An 8,074-nucleotide genomic window follows, 5' to 3' on the forward strand; every position below is an offset into this window, starting at 1 on the left:
ATTTAGAATAGGCGAATAGTTATAACAATAAACCCAAAATGTATAATAATAACATAATAGAAACTCATATGTTGCTCACATAACAGTACTGTGCTGCAAAGACATGAGCAGGAACTCTTTTGCACACAGTTGCTCAAGGACCCAGACTTACGGAGTGGTAGGCTCTGTTCTCTCCAGAGTTCAAGCCTAGAAAAGATGCACATCATTTCTCTTTGCATTTTCTAAGTCAGAACACTAGTTGCACATACTGCCTCTAAACACAAACACCACCAAATCTTATTTGTCTGGTAAACAAATTTCTCATTGACGTTACTGTCCTATGTGAATGAGGGTGGGGGGTGGTACTCTGTTCCATGCAGTCACTCAGAGACTCTGATGGTACAGCTGCCCTTCGCCACGCTGAAGGATAAGATGTTTAGGTTAGTATTTTATTTGTGAGATGATTCTTATACATAACTAATTTAAAAACAATTCAAAGTCAGTAGTGATGCAAAAATATTCTAATTATTTCAGCATCATGGTTGTTAGGTTTGGGGGCCATGAATGAGAGTTGCCTTACGTGATATCTTTGTGGTTTTAACAGATGGTTTTTCTCTTCCTGTATGTCTACTAAAGAATAGACTTTTCTCCACGGCCCACGATGTTATTCTAGATTGACTTTATTGCCTTTCTCATTCACAGGCCTCTTAGGGAAACCTTCCCATCCATTATTCCTGAAACATTATCCTACACTCCTATCATTGGATCCTAACCTTAAAAATCGCCAGTGCTAGCTTCCCACATCCACATTCAAACACACACACACACACACACACACACACACACACACACACACACACACACACACACACCTGGGTCATTCTACCAGGCAGAGGAGGGAGAGACACCTGACTCAATGACTGATCAGTGACTGATCAGATTCTCTTTCTCGAGAATGTGAATTAAGAGACACAGAGACCACAGTCATTTGGGAGCAGGCACTTGAGCCTAAAAGGTCAAACTTCATTCCTGCAGCTAGTTTGACTTAGTTTTTATTCCTATTCAAAAGAGCTCTGAGTAGAATAAAAATCCGATGTGGTCTGGTCCTTTGCCTGTGACCTCTTTGGCTTGGTTCCTTGAAATGCTGCCCCCTCCCCACGGTGATGGGTGTTCCTATAATACTGAGATATAGATGCCCCTCCCCCCAGTCTTTGCACATTGTTTCCTCTGCCCTTTTCTTTCTTCTCCTGCATATCTGCCTGGAGAAAATCTGCTCTTCAAGAGTTGGATCACATTACATTTCTGTGACACCCCTTTTTGATTCCTCAGACTCAGTCCTCCTCTTCCAGCATTGCTCATGTTGTATTGTGTTTATGTGATTATCTGCTATTTCCCACAAAACTGCACACTTGTGGGGGAGAAGGGCCGTATTTTTTCATCTGCATTCCTTAGAATCTACATCATAGAAGGTGCTCAGAAAACCTTTGTTGAATAAATTAATGAATGATGTCCAAACATATATTTTGATGACCCCTTGGCATTATTATCACAACATAAATCAGACATAGAGGATAGGGATTTGGGCCGGTAAACAAGGCAGTTGACACCGCAGCAGCTAGCTGCATGAGCAAGTCAGGAGAAGGCAACCTCTTGTAGTGCTTATGAGCTCAAGCTCTGGAGTCAGGTGGATGCAGGTTCACATCCCAGCCCAGCACTTACTAACTGTGCTTCAGAATCTTTTTTAAGATATGTTTTCCCAGTCTATAAAATGGGTTGATAACCTACAACCGTGCTTTATAGAGTAGTGATGGGAACGGAATGAAACAACATGTGTACAACAGCATAGTCCCTGGCATGTAGAAAGACAGTACATTCCTTACTAAGGTTTATTATTAAGAATCCAATTCTGGGGCACCTGGGTGGCTTGGTCAGCTAAGTGTCCAACTCTTGGTTTCAGCTCAAGTCATGATCTCAGGGTGATGGGATTGAGCCCTGCGTGAGGCTCCATGCTGGCATGGAGCCTGCTCAAGATTCTCTCTCTCCCTCTGCAACCACCCCCCACCCCCAGTCAAGCTCATGCTCTCTTTCTCTCTCTCTCTCTCTTTCAAAAAAAAAAAAAAGAACCCTTCAGTTCTGTAGTACTTTTGTCCATTTGGTTCTGGGTCCATTAGCATACTATCAATAGAACTTCCCAAGCTTATAAAATCCAGTTGCAGGAGAGGACCTGATTGAACAGTTTTGAAGTCCTAGCCTGAAATTACCCTAGTCTGGCTAATCTCCTTAGTGGCACATGCAGATGATAACTGTATTTGGAAACTGCTATCTTTAATAACTGGCAAAAATTTGGCAATACTTCCTGAATTACTCAGCACAGATATCCCCCCCACACACACACACACAAAAGATAAGCTTAAGTCAGTAATGCTGCCAAGTGTCACTAAGGAAAAAGGTTTGCAAGGTTGTCTCCAACAAAGCCTCCTGGGTGATATTTATTAGTGAATGAATGTGGCCCAGGGCCTGACCTCAAGTCTGAGGGCCCATAGGTTCATTGTTCTCAGGACCTCAGAGACCGATGCACATGAATTAAAAGGCACATGAATCTGAGTTGCCTCCTGAACATCAATTATTTTTATTATGATAAAATACATAACAAAACTTACTATCTTAACCATTTTTAAATGTACACTTCAGTGGGATTAAATACATTCAGTGTGTGGTGCACCCATCACCACCATCTTTCTCTGTAAGCCTTTTCATCTTATAAAATAAACTCTGTACCTTCTAAACAGTAACTACCCGTTCTCCCCCATCCCCCAGCCCCTGGCAACTGCCATTCTAATTTCTCTCTCTATGACAGTTAAAAATAGACTAAAGAATTAATAGAAGTTGGGAGAGATGGGGAAAAGAAGGATTGTGGAACTAAAAAATTCCAAGCAGAATATAATGTATACAGGATATGGGGCAGGGAACTCTCAACCCATAGGAGGGAGGCAGCCATTGGGGCTGTAGTATACAGCGAAGGGAGAAGGATTCAAGCTGAAGATGAAGAGGGAAGCAACAGGCATTAACCTATTCTAAGCAGAGACGGAGCATAATACAATATATTTTTATTGTTATGTTAATCACCATACATTACATCATTAGCTTTTGATGTAGTGTTCCATGATTCATTGTTTGTGCATAAAACCCAGTGCTCCACGCAGAACGTGCCCTCTTTAATACCCATCACCAGGCTAACCCATCCCCCCACCCCCTCCCCTCTAGAACCCTCAGTTTGTTTTTCAGAGTCCATCGTCTCTCATGGTTCGTCTCCCCCTCCAATTTACTCCCCTTCATTCTTCCCCTCCTGCTATCTTCTTCTTCTCTTTTTTTCTTAACATATATTGCATTATTTGTTTCAGAGGTACAGATCTGTGATTCAACAGTCTTGCACAATTCACAGCACTCACCATAGCACATACCCTCCCCAATGTCTATCACCCAGCCACCCCATCCCTCCCACCCCCCCACCACTCCAGCAACCCTCAGTGTGTTTCCTGAGATTAAGAATTCCTCATATCAGTGAGGTCATATGGTACATGTCTTTCTCTGATTGACTTATTTCACTCAGCATAACACCCTCCAGTTCCATCCACGTTGCTGCAAATGGCAAGATCTCATTCCATTTGATGGCTGCATAATATTCAGCTGTGTATCTATACCACATCTTCTTTATCCATTCATCTGTCGATGGACATCTTGGCTCTTTCCACAGTTTGGCTATTGTGGATATTGCTGCTATAAACATTGGGGTGCACGTACCCCTTCGGATCCCTATACTTGTATCTTTGTGGTAAATACCCAGTAGTGCAATTGCTGGATTGTATGGTAACCCTATTTTCAACTGTTTGAAGAACCTCCATATTGTTTTCCAGAGTGGTTGCACCAGCTTGCATTCCCACCAACAGTATAAGAGGGTTCCCCTTTCTCCGCATCCCCGCCAACATCTGTCATTTCCTGACTTGTTCATTTTAGCCATTGTGACTGGTGTGAGGTGTTATCTCATTGAGGTTTTGATTTGGATTTCTCTGATGCCAAGCGATGTTGAGCACTTTTTCATGTGTCTGTTGGCCATTTAGATGTCTTCTTTGGAAAAATGTCTGTTCAGGTCGTCTGCCCATTTCTTGATTGGATTATTTGTTCTTTGGGTGTTGAGTTTGATAAGTTCTTTATAGATGTTGGATACTAGCCCTTTATCTGATATGTCATTTGCAAATATTTTCTCCCATTCTGTCGGTTGTCTTTTGGTTTTGTGGACTGTTTCTTTTGCTGTGCAAAAGATTTTTATCTTGATGAAATCCCAATAGTTCATTTTTGCCCTTGCTTCCCTTGCCTTTGGCGATGTTTCTAGGAAGAGGTTGCTGCAGCTGAGGTCGAAGAGGTTGCTGCCTGTGTTCTCCTTTAGGATTTTGATGGACTCCTGTCTCACGTTTAGGTCTTTCAACAATTTGGAGTCTATTTTTGTGTGTGGTATAAGGAAATGGTCCAGTTTCATTCTTCTGCATGTGGCTATCCAATTTTCCCAACACCATTTGTTGAAGAGACTATCTTTTTTCCATTGGACATTCTTTCCTGCTTTGTCAAAGATGAGTTGATCATATAGTTGAGGGTCCATTTCTGGGCTCTCGATTCTGTTCCATTGATCTATGTGTCTCTTTTTGTGCCAGTACCATACTGTCTTGATGATGACAGCTTTGTAATAGAGCTGGAAGTCTGGAATTGTGATGCCGCCAGCTTTGCTTTTCTTTTTCAACATTCCTCTGGCTATACGGGGTCTCTTCTGGTTCCATACAAATTTTAGGATTATTTGTTCCATTTCTTTGAAAAAAGTGGTTGGTATTTTGATGGGAATTGCATTGAATATGTAGACTGCTCTAGGTAGCATTGATATCTTCACAATGTTTGTTCTTCCAGTCCATGAGCATGGAACGTTTTTCCATTTCTTTGTGTCTTCTTCAATTTCTTTCATGAGTATTTTATAGTTTTCTGAGTACATATCCTTTGCCTCTTTGGTTACATTTATTCCTAGGTATCTTATGGTTTTGGGTGCCATTGTAAATGGGATCGACTCCTTGATTTGTCTCTCTTCTGTCTTGTTGATGTATAGGAATGCCACTGATTTCTGTGCATTGATTTTATATCCTACCACTTTACTGAATTCCTGTATGAGTTCTAGCAGTTTTGGGGTGGAGTCTTTTGGGTTTTCCACATAAAGTATCATATCATCTGCAAAGAGTGAGAGTTTGACTTCCTCTTTGCCGATTTGGAGCCTTTGATTTCTTTTTGTTGTCTGATTGCTGTGGCTAGGACTTCTAATACTATGTTGAATAGCAGTGGTGATAGTGTACATCCCGGCCACGTTCCTGACCTTAAGGGGAAAGCTCTCAGCTTTTTCCCATTGAGAATGATATTCACTGTAGGTTTTTCATAGATGGCTTTTATGATATTGAGGTATGTACCCTCTATCCCTATACTCTGAAGAGTTTTGATCAAGAAAGGATGCTGTACTTGGTCAAATGCTTTTTCTGCATCTATTGAGAGGATCATATGATTCTTGTTCTTTCTTTTGTTAATGTATTGTATCACGTTGATTGATTTGCGGATGTTGAACCAACCTTGCAGCCCAGGGATAAATCCCACTTGGTCATGGTGAATAATCCTTTTAATGTACTGTTGGGTCCTATTGGCTAGTATTTTGGTGAGAATTTTTGTATCCATGTTCATCAAGGATATTGGTCTGTAATTCTCCTTTCTGATGGGGTCTTTGTCTGGTTTTGGGATCAAGGTAATGGTGGCCTCATAAAATGAGTTTGGAAGTTTTCCTTCCTTTTCTATTTTTTGGAACAGTTTCAGGAGAATAGGTATTAACTCTTCTTTAAATGTTGGGCAGAATTCCCCTGGGAAGCCATCTGGCCCTGGTCTTTTGTTTGTTGGGAGATTTCTGATGACTGCTTCAATTTCCTTAGTGGTTATAGGTCTGTTCAGGTTTTCTATTTCTTCCTGGTTCAATTTTGGTAGTTGATACATCTCTAGGAATGCATCCATTTCTTCCAGGTTATCTAACTTGCTGGCATAGAGTTGCTCATAATATGTTCTTATAATTGTTTGTCTTTGGTGTTGGTTGTGATCTCTCCTCTTTCATTCATGATTTTGTTGATTTGGGTCATTTCTCTTTTCTTTTGATAAGTCCGGCCAGGGGTTTATCAATCTTGTGAATTCTTTCAAAGAACCACCTTCTAGTTTCGTTGATCTGTTCTGCTGTTCTTTTGGTTCCTATTTCATTGATTTCTGCTCTGATCTTTATGATTTCTCTTCTCCTGCTGGGTTTAGGCTTTATTTGCTGTTTTTTCTCTAGCTCCTTTAGGTGTAGGGTTAGGTTGTGTATTTGAGACCTTTCTTGTTTCTTGAGAAAGGCTTGTATTGCTATATACTTTCCTCTTAGGACTGCCTTTGCTGCATCCCAAAGATTTGGAGCAGTTGTGTTTTCATTTTCATTGGTTTCCATGAATTTTTTTAATTCTTCTTTAATTTCCTGGTTGACCCATTCATTCTTTAGTAGGATGCTCCTCAGCCTCCATGTATTTGAGTTCTTTCCGACTTTCCTCTTGTGATTGAGTTCTAGTTTCAAAGCACTGTGGTCTGAAAATATGCAGGGAATAATCCCAATCTTTTGGTACCAGTTGAGACCTGATTTGTGACCTAGGATGTGATCTATTCTGGAGAATGTTCCATGGGCACTAGAGAAGAATGTGTATTCCGTTGCTTTGGGATGGAATGTTCTGAATATGTCTGTGAAGTCCATTTGGTCCAGTGTGTCATTTAAAGTATTTCCCTGTTGATCTTTTGCTTAGATGATCTGTCCATTTCAGTCAGGGGGTGTTAAAGTCCCCCACTATTATTGTATTATTATCAATGTTTTTCTTTGCTTTTGTTATTAATTGCCTTATATAATTGGCTGCTCCCATGTTAGGGGCATAGATATTTACAATTGTTAGATCTTCTTGGTGGATAGACCCTTTAAGTAGGATATAGTGTCCTTCCTCATCTCTTATTACAGTCTTTGTTTTAAAATCTAATTTGTCTGATATAAGGATTGCCACCCCAGCTTTCTTTTGGTGTCCATTAGCATGGTAAATGGTTTTCCACCCCTTCACTTTCAATGTGGAGGTGTCTTTGGGTCTAAAATGAGTCTCTTGCAGACAGCATATCGATGGGTCTTGTTTTTTAATCCAATCTGATAGCCTGTGTCTTTTGATTGGGGCATTGAGCCCATTTACATTCAGGGTAACTATTGAAAGATATGAACTTAGTGCCATTGTATTGCCTGTAAGGTGTCTGTTACTGTATATTGTCTGTGTTCCTTTCTGGTCTATGCTGCTTTTAGGCTCTCTCTTTGCTTAGAGGACCCCTTTCAATATTTCTTGTAGGGCTGGTTTCGTGTTTGCAAATTCCTTTAGTTTTTGTTTGTCCTGGAAACTTTTTATCTCTCCTTCAATTTTCAATGATAGCCTAGCTGGATATAGTATTCTTGGCTGCATATTTTTCTCGTTTAGTGCTCTGAAGATATCATGCCAGTCCTTTCTGGCCTACCAGGTCTCTGTGGATAGGTCTGTTGCCACTCTAATGTTTCTACCTTTATTGGTTACATATCTCTTCTCCCGAGGTGCTTTCAAGATTTTCTCTTTGTCTCTGAGACTCATAAGTTTTACTATTAGATGTCAGGGTGTTGACCTATTTTTATTGATTTTGAGAGGAGTTCTCTGTGCCTCCTGGATTTTGAGGCCTGTTTCCTTCCCCACATTAAGGAAGTTCTCTGCTATATTTTGTTCCAATATACCTTCTGCCCCTCTCTCTCTTTCTTCTTCTTCTGGGATCCCAATTATCCTAATGTTGTTTCATCTTATGGTATTGCTTATCTCTCGAATTCTGCCCTCATGATCCAGTAGTTGTTTATCTCTCTTTTTCCCAGCTTTTTTATTTTCCATCATTTGGTCTTCTATATCACTGATTCTCTCTTCTGCCTCATTTATCCTAGCAGTTAGTGCCCCCATTTTTG

Source organism: Zalophus californianus, chromosome 9 (assembly GCF_009762305.2).
Source record: "Zalophus californianus isolate mZalCal1 chromosome 9, mZalCal1.pri.v2, whole genome shotgun sequence".
Lineage (NCBI taxonomy): Eukaryota > Metazoa > Chordata > Mammalia > Carnivora > Otariidae > Zalophus > Zalophus californianus.